Genomic DNA, 12,393 nt, shown 5'->3' with positions numbered 1-12,393 from the left:
AACCTGAACATCACAAATGATTTCCATGATAATAATAAATCCAGTTTTTGATGTTTGTAGTACATTGTCGCGGCTCAACTAGCAACTCAGAAAAGCTACCCACTTATGATAAGACCTATAGGACAGGTAAGCCACTGGATAAAGTTCATTGACATTTGAAGTTCTACAGAAAATTAATCAAACATTCGTCAGGATATCATCAAGGCTTTCATTTGAATTTGATGCAGAACAATTAATCTGAAACTCCAAAGGCCTCCTTTCAAGAGGAGTCCGGGAGCGTCATTTCAAGAGGCCCGGAAGCATCCTTTCAAGAGGCCCGGAAGCATCCTTTCAAGAGGCTCAGAAGCCTCCTTTCAAGAGGCTCGGAAGCCTCCTTTCAAGAGGCTCGGAAGCCTCCTTTCAAGAGGCTCGGAAGCCTCCTTTCAAGAGGCTCGGAAGCCTCCTTACAAGAGGCTCGGAAGCCTCCTTTCAAGAGGCTCGGAAGCCTCCTTTCAAGAGGCTCGGAAGCCTCCTTTCAAGAGGCTCGGAAGCCTCCTCTCAAGAGGCTCGGAAGCCTCCTCTCAAGAGGCTCGAAAGCCTGCTTTCAAGAGGCTCGGAAGCCTCCTTTCAAGAGGCTCGAAAGCCTCCTTGCAAGAGGCAAGGAGGCCTCCCTTCAAGAGGCTCGGAAGCCTCCTTTCAAGAGGCTCGAAAGCCTCCTTTAAAGGCGCTAGGAAGCCTCCTTTCAAGAGACCCGAAAGCCTACTTACAAGAGGCCCGGAAGCCTCCTTTCAAGAGGTTCGGAAGCCTCCTTTCAAGAGACCGGGAAGCCTCCTTTCATGATGTTCGGAAACCTTCTCTCAAGAGGCTCAGAAGTCTCCTTTCAAGAGACTCAGAAGCCTCCTTTCAAGAGGCTCGGAAGCCTCCTTTCAAGAGGCTCGAAAACCTCCTTTAAAGACAGAGTCCCGGAAGCCTCCTTTTAAGAGGCCAGGAAGCCTTCTTTCAAGAGACTCGGAAGCCTTCTTTCAAGTGGCTCCGAAGCCTCCTTTCAAGAGGCTCCGAAGCCTCCTTTCAAGAGGCTCGGAAGCCACCTTTCAAGAGGCTCGAAAGCCACCTTTCAAGAGGCTCGGAAACCTCCTTTTAAGAGGCCAGGACGCCTTCTTTCAAGAGACTCGGAAGCCTTCTTTCAAGTGGCTCCGAAGCCTCCTTTCAAGAGGCTCCGAAGCCTCCTTTCAAGAGGCTCGGAAGTCTCCTTTCAAGAGGCACGGAAGCCTCCTTTCAAGAGGCTCGGAAGCCTCCTTTCAAGCGGCTCGAAAGCCTACTTTCAAGAGGCTCGGAAACCTCCTTTAAAGACAGAGTCCCGGAAGCCTCCTTTTAAGAGGCCAGGAAGCCTTCTTTCAAGAGGCTCGGAAGCCTTCTTTCAAGTGGCTCCGAAGCCTCCTTTCAAGAGGCTCCGAAGCCTCCTTTCAAGAGGCTCGCAAGCCACCTTTCAAGAGGCTCCGAAGCCTCCTTTCAAGAGGCTCGGAAGCCACCTTTCAAGAGGCTCGAAAGTCTCCTTTCAAGAGGCTCGGAAGCCTCCTTTCAAGAGGCTCGAAAGCCTCCTTTAAAAGCCCTCTGAAGCCTCCTTTCACGAGACCCGAAAGCCTACTTCCAAAAGGCCCGGAAGCCTCCTTTCAAGAGACCCGGAAGCCTCCTTTCATGAGGTTCGGAAGCCTCCTTTCATGAGGTTCGGAAACCTTCTCTCAAGAGCCTCGGAAGTCTCCTTTCAAGAGACCCGGAAGCCTCCTTTCATGAGGTTCGGAAGCCTCCTTTCAAGAGGCTCGGAAACCTCCTTTCAAGAGGCCAGGAAGCCTTTCTCTCAAGAGGCTCGGAAGCCTTCTTTCAAGAGGCTCGGAAGCCTCCTTTCAAGATGCTGAGAATGCCCTTTTCATGACGTTCGGAAGCCTCATTTCAAGAGGCTCGGAAACCTCTTTTCAAGAGACCCGGAAGCCTGCTTTCAAGAGGTTCGGAAGCCTCCTTTCAAGAGGCTCGGAAGCCTCCTTTCAAGAGGCTCGGAAGCCTCCTTTCAAGAGGCTCGGAAGCCTCCTTTCAAGAGGCTCGGAAGCCTCCTTTCAAGAGGCTCGGAAGCCTCCTTTCAAGAGGCTCGGAAGCCTCCTTTCAAGAGGCTCGAAAGCCTCCTTTCAAGAGGCTCGAAAGCCTCCTTGCAAGAGGCTCGAAAGCCTCCTTGCAAGAGGCTCGAAAGCCTCCTTTCAAGAGGCTCGAAAGCCTCCTTTCAAGAGGCTCGAAAGCCTCCTTTAAAGGCGCTAGGAAGCCTCCTTTCAAGAGACCCGAAAGCCTACTTCCAAGAGGCCCGGAAGCCTCCTTTCAAGAGACCCGGAAGCCTCCTTTCATGAGGTTCGGAAACCTTCTCTCAAGAGGCTCAGAAGTCTCCTTTCAAGAGACTCCTTTCATGAGGTTCGGAAGCCTCCTTTCAAGAGGCTCGGAAACCTCCTTTAAAGACAGAGCCCCGGAAGCCTCCTTTTAAGAGGTCAGGAAGCCTTCTTTCAAGAGGCTCGGAAGCCTCCTTTCAAGTGGCTCCGAAGCCTTCTTTCAAGAGGCTCGGAAGTCTCCTTTCAAGAGGCTCAGAAGCCTCCTTTCAAGAGGCTCGGAAGCCTCCTTTTAAGAGGTTCGGAAGCCTCCTTTCAAGAGGCTCGGAAGCCTCCTTTCAAGAGGCTCGGAAGCCTCCTTTCAAGAGGCTCGGAAGCCGCCTTTCAAGAGGCTCGGAAGCCTCCTTTCAAGAGGCTCGGAAGCCTCCTTTCAAGAGGCTCGGAAGCCTCCTTTCAAGAGGCTCGGAAGCCTCCTTTCAAGAGGCTCGGAAGCCTCCTTGCAAGAAGCTCGGAGGCTTCCCTTCAAGAGGCTCGGAAGCCTCCTTTCAAGAGGCTCGAAAGCCTCCTTTAAAAGCCCTCTGAAGCCTCCTTTCACGAGACCCGAAAGCCTCCTTTCAAGAGACCCGGAAGCCTCCTTTCATGAGGTTCGGAAACCTTCTCTCAAGAGCCTCGGAAGTCTCCTTTCAAGAGACCCGGAAGCCTCCTTTCATGAGGTTCGGAAACCTCCTTTCAAGAGGCCAGGAAGCCTTTCTCTCAAGAGGCTCGGAAGCCTTCTTTCAAGAGGCTCGGAAGCCTCCTTTCAAGATGCTGAGAATGCCCTTTTCATGACGTTCGGAAGCCTCCTTTCAAGAGGCTCGGAAACCTCTTTTCAAGAGACCCGGAAGCCTCCTTTGAAGAGGCTCGGAAGCCTCCTTTCAAGAGGCTCGGAAGCCTCCTTTCAAGAAGCTCGGAGGCCTCCCTTCAAGAGGCTCGGAGGCCTCCCTTCAAGAGGCTCGGAGGCCTCCTTTCAAGAGGCTCGGAGGCCTCCTGTCAAGAGGCTCGGAAGCCTCCTTTCAAGATGCTGAGAATGCTCTTTTCATGACGTTCGGAAGCCTCTTTGCTCGAAAATCTCCTTTCAAGAGGCCCGAAAGCCACCTTTCAAGAGTCCCGGAAGCCAGACTCGGAAGCCTCCTTCCAAGAGGCTCGAATGCCTCCTTTAAAGAGGCTCGAATGCCTCCTTTAAAGAGGCTCGGAAGCCTCCTTTAAAGAGTCTCGGAAGCCTCCTTTAAAGAGGCTCGGAAGCCTCCTTTTAAGAGGCTCGAAAGCCTCCTTTCAAAAGGCCCGGAAGCCTACTTCCAAGAGGGCCGGAAGCCTCCTTTCAAGAATCCCGGAAGCCTCCTTCCATGAGGTTCGGAAATCTCCTTTCAAGAGGTTTGGAAGTCTCCTCTCAAGAAGCCCGGAAGCCTCCTTTCAAGAGGCTCGGAAACCTCCTTTCCAGAGTCCCGGAAGCATCCTTTCAAGAGACCAGGAAGCCTTCTTTCAAGAGGCTCGGAAGCCTCCTGACAAGAGGCGCCGAAGCCTCCTTTCAAGATGCTGAGAATGCTCTTTTCAAGAGGCCCGGAAGCCTCCTTTCAAGAGTCCCGAAAGCGTCCTTTCAAGAGGCCCTGAAGCCTCCTTTTAAGGAGCTCGGAAGCCTCATTTCAAGGAGCTCGGAAGCCTGCCTTTAAGAGGCCCGGAAGCATCTTTTCAAGAGGCTCGGAAGCCTTTTTTCAAGAGGCCCGGAAGCTTCCTTTCAAAAGACCCGGAAGCCTCCTTTCATGAGGTTCGGAAACCTTCTCTCAAGAGCCTCGGAAGTCTCCTTTCAAGAGACCCGGAAGCCTCCTTTCATGAGGTTCGGAAACCTCCTTTCAAGAGGCCAGGAAGCCTTTCTCTCAAGAGGCTCGGAAGCCTTCTTTCAAGAGGCTCGGAAGCCTCCTTTCAAGATGCTGAGAATGCCCTTTTCATGACGTTCGGAAGCCTCCTTTCAAGAGGCTCGGAAACCTCTTCTCAAGAGACCCGGAAGCCTCCTTTGAAGAGGCTCGGAAGCCTCCTTTCAAGAGGCTCGGAAGCCTCCTTTCAAGAGGCTCGGAAACCTCCTTTCAAGAGGCCAGGAAACCTTTCTCTCAAGAGGCTCGGAAGCCTTATTTCAAGAGGCTCGGAAGCCTCCTTTCAAGATGCTGAGAATACCCTTTTCATGACGTTCGGAAGCCTCCTTTCAAGAGGCTCGGAAGCCTCCTTTCAAGAGGCTCGGAAGCCTCCTTTCAAGAGGCTCGAAAGCCTCCTTTCAAGAGGCTCGAAAGCCTCCTTGCAAGAGGCAAGGAGGCCTCCCTTCAAGAGGCTCGGAAGCCTCCTTTCAAGAGGCTCGAAAGCCTCCTTTCAAGAGGCTCGAAAGCCTCCTTTAAAGGCGCTAGGAAGCCTCCTTTCAAGAGACCCGAAAGCCTACTTCCAAGAGGCCCGGAAGCCTCCTTTCAAGAGACCCGGAAGCCTCCTTTCATGAGGTTCGGAAACCTTCTCTCAAGAGGCTCAGAAGTCTCCTTTGAAGAGGCTCGGAAGCCTCCTTTCAAGAGGCTCGGAAACCTCCTTTAAAGACAGAGCCCCGGAAGCCTCCTTTTAAGAGGTCAGGAAGCCTTCTTTCAAGAGGCTCGGAAGCCTCCTTTCAAGTGGCTCCGAAGCCTCCTTTCAAGAGGCTCGGAAGTCTCCTTTCAAGAGGCTCAGAAGCCTCCTTTCAAGAGGCTCGGAAGCCTCCTTTTAAGAGGTTCGGAAGCCTCCTTTCAAGAGGCTCGGAAGCCTCCTTTCAAGAGGCTCGGAAGCCTCCTTTCAAGAGGCTCGGAAGCCTCCTTTCAAGAGGCTCGGAAGCCTCCTTTCACAAGGCGCGTAAGCCTCCTTTCAAGAGGCTCGGAAGCCGCCTTTCAAGGGGCTCGAAAGCCTCCTTTCAAGAGGCTCGGAAGCCTCCTTTCAAGAGGCTCGGAAGCCTCCTTTCAAGAGGCTCGGAAGCCTCCTTTCAAGAGGCTCGGAAGCCTCCTTTCAAGAGGCTCGGAAGCCTCCTTGCAAGAAGCTCGGAGGCCTCCCTTCAAGAGGCTCGGAAGCCTCCTTTCAAGAGGCTCGAAAGCCTCCTTTAAAAGCCCTCTGAAGCCTCCTTTCACGAGACCCGAAAGCCTACTTCCAAAAGGCCCGGAAGCCTCCTTTCAAGAGACCCGGAAGCCTCCTTTCATGAGGTTCGGAAACCTTCTCTCAAGAGCCTCGGAAGTCTCCTTTCAAGAGACCCGGAAGCCTCCTTTCATGAGGTTCGGAAACCTCCTTTCAAGAGGCCAGGAAGCCTTTCTCTCAAGAGGCTCGGAAGCCTTCTTTCAAGAGACTCGGAAGCCTCCTTTCAAGATGCTGAGAATGCCCTTTTCATGACGTTCGGAAGCCTCCTTTCAAGAGGCTCGGAAACCTCTTCTCAAGAGACCCGGAAGCCTCCTTTGAAGAGGCTCGGAAGCCTCCTTTCAAGAGGCTCGGAAGCCTCCTTTCAAGAAGCTCGGAGGCCTCCCTTCAAGAGGCTCGGAAGCCTCCCTTCAAGAGGCTCGGAGGCCTCCTTTCAAGAGGCTCGGAGGCCTCCTGTCAAGAGGCTCGGAAGCCTCCTTTCAAGATGCTGAGAATGCTCTTTTCATGACGTTCGGAAGCCTCTTTGCTCGAAAATCTCCTTTCAAGAGGCCCGAAAGCCACCTTTCAAGAGTCCCGGAAGCCAGACTCGGAAGCCTCCTTCCAAGAGGCTCGAATGCCTCCTTTAAAGAGGCTCGAATGCCTCCTTTAAAGAGGCTCGGAAGCCTACTTTAAAGAGTCTCGGAAGCCTCCTTTAAAGAGGCTTGGAAGCCTCCTTTTAAGAGGCTCGAAAGCCTCCTTTCAAAAGGCCCGGAAGCCTACTTCCAAGAGGGCCGGAAGCCTCCTTTCAAGAATCCCGTAAGCCTCCTTCCATGAGGTTGTAACGTACGTTCTGAGCTCACACAAACAGCAGCTTATGCGCCACTTCCTAGTCTAAGGAAGACTGCTGTTGCTGTTGGGATCCCGGCTAAGAGACCCTCTTCTAGGGCGAGTTATTATTTGCTCAAACACCGCAGTTAATCTTGAACCCAAACGATCACCCAACTTACCTGTAAACCCTCCCTGTAAACCGAGAGAACCCTTTTATCTATAATTTCGAAAATCCAAATATTCCGCGATCAATTATTCATTCACCAAAACCGCTCAAGTAACGATTCGAAATCAATGCGAAAACGTGTGCCTTTCTTAGGACCACTGCACGAGTTAAAATTCAAAAAATCTTTATTGGTCCAATCTCTCGTGCACATCGATCTCCTAATGCTAGCCTGATCTTCTCTTTCTATCTTAAACCTATTTCCCACCAAAAGGTACTTGCCGGCGACGTCGTTCCAACGATGCGTTGATCGGGGCCCCGGCGATAGAATTTTGAAGCGTTTGCCTTGCGCGTGTCAATCTCAACCCACGTGATCGGTGTTGTATCCCAACGTGCTTTGCGACCTTTTTCCACTCTAGAGCTCGTCGAATCCCAGCAATCGTGACAGAGTGTTCAGCCACCAATGGTAATGCAATTTCGTCCAATAAGACTGCCCAAATCTACTCGGCGACAGCAGTGTGCCGAAACGAGGATTGTGCAGATTTGCAGTTATTGCTTTCGAGCAGTTTTGAGGCGTATGATTCGATTCCGAGCGTAGAAAACGAAAGCCGCGAGAGTACACAGTGACGAGAGGCTCTCACTGGATCTCTCCGGACCGGGTGGTTAGTTGCAACGCAGTCAGTAGCACGTGGTTTGTATGTGGGCCGTTGATACTCGTGGGTGTGAAACCAAACAAACACCCTACGTTGTAGGGCTGTTCCTGCAACGCAACTTTTAGAACTTAAGCTTCAATTTGGTTGTCACATTTGCTTACCTTGTAATTTACAATGGTTATTCGCACTTAGTATACAATACAATGTACGAAATCGGTGGCCTATCAGTAACTGAATTTAAAATACAATATTATAATACCAGCAGAATCTACTGAATAGGATTATTTTATCCTTACCACTTCTTCAAGGTAATACTTATTAATAGGCACTTTTGAAATTTCTAGTTACTAGATCTTTAGATATCACTTCGAACTTTTAGGTGATATAATGCATCCGCACTAAGCTAGAATCTGCACTCAAGTGATGAGATCTGGTTTGGCAATTTAGATATTGTTAAAATTACTGCGTAATACCGCTAGAACAAAAGATTCTCGGTAGTTTAACAATAAGAACAATGATCATCCCAAAATCGCACGTATTGCATTGTGCCACGTATTACTGCACAATTTAAATTTTCAGGTGGGGGTTTCAAAGTTTAATTTTCAAGAGAAACGAGAGCGGAGCTCAAAGTTAAATTATTATCACGACCACTCAGAAATTTCCCTCTTTCGAAGAAGAGCGAATACTGGTGCTTGTCTGTGCTGAGCTTTGAAGTTAAGCTTTTTGCTTTTCGAATTAATAATGGAGATCGAGTATAATAAATAGCCGAGGAAAATATGTTGAAGTCGTTCACAAATTAGACCGTTCGTTTTTATAGCATTACAAGGTTCGTTCTCCTTTCAAGAGGTTTGGAAGTCTCCTCTCAAGAAGCCCGGAAGCCTCATTTCAAGAGGCTCGGAAGCCTCCTTTCCAGAGGCTCGGAAACCTCCTTTCCAGAGTCCCGGAAGCATCCTTTCAAGAGACCAGGAAGCCTTCTTTCAAGAGGCTCGGAAGCCTCCTGACAAGAGGCGCCGAAGCCTCCTTTCAAGATGCTGAGAATGCTCTTTTCAAGAGGCCCGGAAGCCTCCTTTCAAGAGTCCCGAAAGCGTCCTTTCAAGAGGCCCTGAAGCCTCCTTTTAAGGAGCTCGGAAGCCTCATTTCAAGGAGCTCGGAAGCCTGCTTTTAAGAGGCCCGGAAGCATCTTTTCAAGAGGCTCGGAAGCCTTTTTTCAAGAGGCCCGGAAGCTTCCTTTCAAAAGGCCCGGAAACTTCCTTTCAAAAGGCCCGGAAGCCTCCTTTCAAGAGGCCCGGAAGCCTCCTTCCAAAAGGCCCGGAAGCCTGCTTTCAAGAGGCTCGGAAGCCTCCTTTTAAGGGACCCGAAAGCCTCTTTTCAAGAGGCCCGGAAGCCTCCTTTCAAAAGACCCGGAAGTTTCTTTTTAAGAGACTCAGAAGCCTATTTTCAAGATGCCCGGACCTCTTTTCAAGAGGCCCAAACGCCTCCTTTCATGGGCCCGTAAGCTTCCTTTCAAGAAGCCCGGAAGCTTCCTTCCAAAAGGCCTACTTTCAATAGGCCCGGAAGCCTGCTTTCAAAACGCCCGGAAGCCTCCTTTCAAAAGGTCTGGAAGCCTCCTTCCAAGAGGCCCGGAAGCCTGTTTTCAAGAGGCCCGAAAGCCTCCTTTTAATGGGCCCGGAAGCCTCTTTTCAAGAGATCCGGAAGCCTCCTTTCAAGAGGGCCGGAAGCCTCCTTTCAAGAGATCCGGAAGCTTCCCTTCAAGAGATCCGGAAGCCTCCTTTCTAGAGGCCCAGAAGCCTTCTTTAAAGAGGCCCGGAAGCCTCCTACCAAGAGGTTTGGAAGCCTCCTTCCAAGAGGCCCGGAAGTCTCCTTTAACAGGCCCGGAAGCCTCTTTTCAAGAGGCCCAGAAGCCTCATTTCATGGGCCCGGAAGCCTTCTTTCAAGACGCCCGGAAGCCTTCTTTCAAGAGACCTGGAAGCCCTTCTTTTAAGAGACCCAAAAACCTCTTTTCAAAAGGCCTCCTTTCAGTTACCCCAAAAGGCTTATTTTTCGGCCACTTATCCTTAACCGATTTACCTGCAGCAAGTTGCATTTGACGGGGAATCATGTCCCATTATCGACCCAATCGCACAATGGACTCAAAAACTATGGCCAAAATACATTTTTTATAAGAAAAACCGTGCAAAAAACTCAATCATTTTGCGAGTTCTTGCCGATTTGCTCGCCACAAGTTACATTCGACGAATTAGCTAGATCGGACTATGATCTCCGAAGTTATGGTCAAAATACATACACGAAAAAAGTGTTAAAAAATCTCACCCTTTTTTGGGTTCTTATCCATCATCGATTTGCACGAAAGAAGTTCCATTCGACGCGGCATCCTGTCCCAATATTTTATATTTAAAATTGGCCAGATTGGACTATGGGGTCCTGAATTATGACCAACTATTTTGTTTACAGAATAAATACGTCTGAAAATCTAACTCATTTTTTTCGTACTAATCCTTTACCGATTTGCACAGAACAAGTTGCATTCAACGGGTAATCCAATCTCTATCGCCTGTCATATTACGAGATATGTGCTATTCCATTTTATTCCACCACGTTAATGAATGTTCTATAAAGAGTGGCATAGCAAGTTTAATGTTCATGGAAATTAAGCGAGTATTGTCCAATTACGTCTATTTATCTTAAATTTTTCAAATAGTATGTTTCATGACTCTTGTTGAAATATAATATTATTGTCAAAGGAATGAATTTAATTAATGATAAGCAAGTGAAGTAAAATAAATAGGTAAAGTAAAATTCTAAATGGGACATAATGATATAGATGTCACAATTCCATACCTATGCGTTAAACATTCTTGGTTTTCTAAAAAGGGATAACAGTAGCTTATAGTCTGTTCAGATTTCGAGCTTTATAATCGACTATATACAAGAGATGTGTGAACTTTAACATCAAGATAATCCTTATCAATTGATAAAAGTTATAGTCTGAATAGCAGTGGCGTTTCCCTAACCTCAATCTACCTGTGCACTGGACTTAAATTTAAAGAATTTTCGTGCGAAAATGTATAGAATAACTAGATTTCGATTAGTTTAAACGACTTTGATAATTTTATTTTCCATTTGGGCTGTAGAAATATCCAAATTTTCTTTTTTTTTGTGTCAGTTATATGTATTATCAATATTTTGAAAGTAATGTGTGCTCGGCGTGTTTGTCCGAAGATGCTTATTTTCAAAAAATCAGTTTCTCTAAAACACCCACTACTCGAAAGTATAGGTTTTTCTCTTTCACGTAGGTGTATTTTTAAAATGTTCTATCGGTGGTCATTTTTTCATACATTTTTAGGGGTGTTAAATTCGCCATCATTTGAGATTTTCTTTGGAGTTTGCACCAAGAATAGTGAAAAAAATAAAAATTGTTCTAGATCCCCCGATAGAACATTTTAGTGTACCCACTATATGAAAGAGGAGAGCATATACCTACTTTGGCGTGGTGGGTGTTTCAGAGTTACTTACTTTTGAAAAATAATATTACCAAATAGAGACACCGTGGTACATTTTATAATGAACGAGAATGGCATCATCGCCGCTAGGTGGATTTATCACTCTCCTAGGACAGTACGACCTTTTCTTAGCTCGTCAAGCTGACTCAATTGGTATGTATCACTATGGATCGCCGAGGCTTCTAAAAACAGTTTGTTTTTGGAGTGAAATTATAGCCTTTCGGTACAGTTTTGTTGTACGAGAAAGGCAAAAAGATTAAAATTCTAAAGATGCGAAATAAGAAGATTTATTATTTTTCCAAATAATTGCAGTAATTAGTAGTTGAAATTCACACCCTATTATAAATGAATACTTTTAACGTTGCATTACCTTTAAAACCGGCCCGACGTATGGATCAATAAGTCTCGCCTATTCCAACTTCAGTTCTCGTTCATTATCCAGGTGCACGCTACAGGTTCGTACCCTCTGTGTTGTAGAGACTCTTGGCTCTGAGGTCACAACGTTTTCACATAGGACAATAAGAAAGAAAAACAGCCGTTTGCAAATCACTGAACCAGAACCTGTGTTGGAACGAACCGGCAACGCAAAGCACACCAACACAGCAATTAGCACACAAATACAATTTCACTCTGCGTTATTCCTTTTTCGCATGGACGACGATCAGAAACGGGAAAAGTGGGCTCTCCTTTGTTTGGCTATCGTGCTTTTACCTTTCGTTTTGCAGTGCGAAAAACCCCCTTTTCTTTTGTTTTCTTCTCTTTGAGCGGAACACTCTCTTCAATGATCAATCTCGATTTGAAACTGCTTTTCACTTCACTTCATACACACGATCTTTGCGTAAAACTTGATCAAATAAACAAAAGCCTTCGCATTATTCTTCTCCTCTTTTGTATGTAACTTTCTTTAACGAATTATTCACTGAAAATATTTGCATTCACTGCTTTCGTGTGATGGTATTTAACAATTTCCCGCGGGTGACGGTATTTTGATGAAACCAATCGCTTCACTTGGTTTTTCCCTTTTCCATTCACATATTCTCCGCGATATTTTTCACACACTGCTCACCCACTTTCTCGTGTCACCCCTTTTCACGCTTTGTATAGGTTGATAGCTATAAAACGATCAAAAACACCGGAGGGACACCGCGTATCAACTCAATCACACGTACAGAGAACTCGAAATCGCGAAAGTAATATCGAACGACCGACCGAACGAACGAACGCGAATGCTCCGTGAAAGAGAAACCTCAAAAATGATACTTTTACATGGACGACGAAAATGTTAGCGACTCAGATCACTGTCACCCAAATTGGCGAAAATGTTTTCGCGATTTTATCCTCCAAACGTCGCTATTTCAAATTGAAAAGTATCGCAAAATGAAGCGCTGAATATTCACTACGCAGTTAGATACAACTCGATCAAAATGAGGACACTATTCACACGATTTTTTCACAAAAACAACGATGCGCGATTTTCTGTTTGCAACGATACCGAGCGAAGAACCGTGTTTGACAAGATCACCACCTTGAAATTGTTGCGGCAGTACCGCTAGTCGACGATAGAGGCGCCCTGTGGTAGCCGATGTAAACAAATATGGCGGCGCGCGCAGCTTCGAAACGATGATGATGATGGCGTCGTTCGTGCGAGGGATGATACGTGCGGTGGGTATCTGTGATTTGAATGGATAGTTGATGAATATGTTGAATTGTTGAGCCGTATTCTTTATTCTTTATTTATGAATACATTCACAGCTAATATAGAGCCC

The 12,393-nt window shown here is 47.4% G+C and overlaps 1 protein-coding gene across 8 annotated transcripts in view; it reads right to left on the bottom strand.

The window, feature by feature from the left end:
* Window positions 1-12,155, bottom strand: part of LOC134227373 (afadin) — a 351,841-nt gene extending 339,686 nt beyond the window's left edge. For 6 of the 8 annotated variants that reach the window (XM_062708792.1, XM_062708850.1, XM_062708858.1 and 3 more), the window contains exon 1: window positions 10,998-12,149. The gene's annotated coding sequence lies outside the window, so the exon portion shown is untranslated. Of the gene's footprint in view, window positions 1-10,997 lie in introns of all 8 variants that reach the window. The other 2 variants (XM_062708868.1, XM_062708879.1) reach the window with 1 other exon arrangement.
* Between the last annotated feature and the right edge of the window lie 238 nt (window positions 12,156-12,393).

The sequence above is a fragment of the Armigeres subalbatus genome, chromosome 1, assembly GCF_024139115.2.
Source record: "Armigeres subalbatus isolate Guangzhou_Male chromosome 1, GZ_Asu_2, whole genome shotgun sequence".
Taxonomy (NCBI): domain Eukaryota; kingdom Metazoa; phylum Arthropoda; class Insecta; order Diptera; family Culicidae; genus Armigeres; species Armigeres subalbatus.
This window is presented reverse-complemented; position numbering and strand designations above follow the sequence as displayed.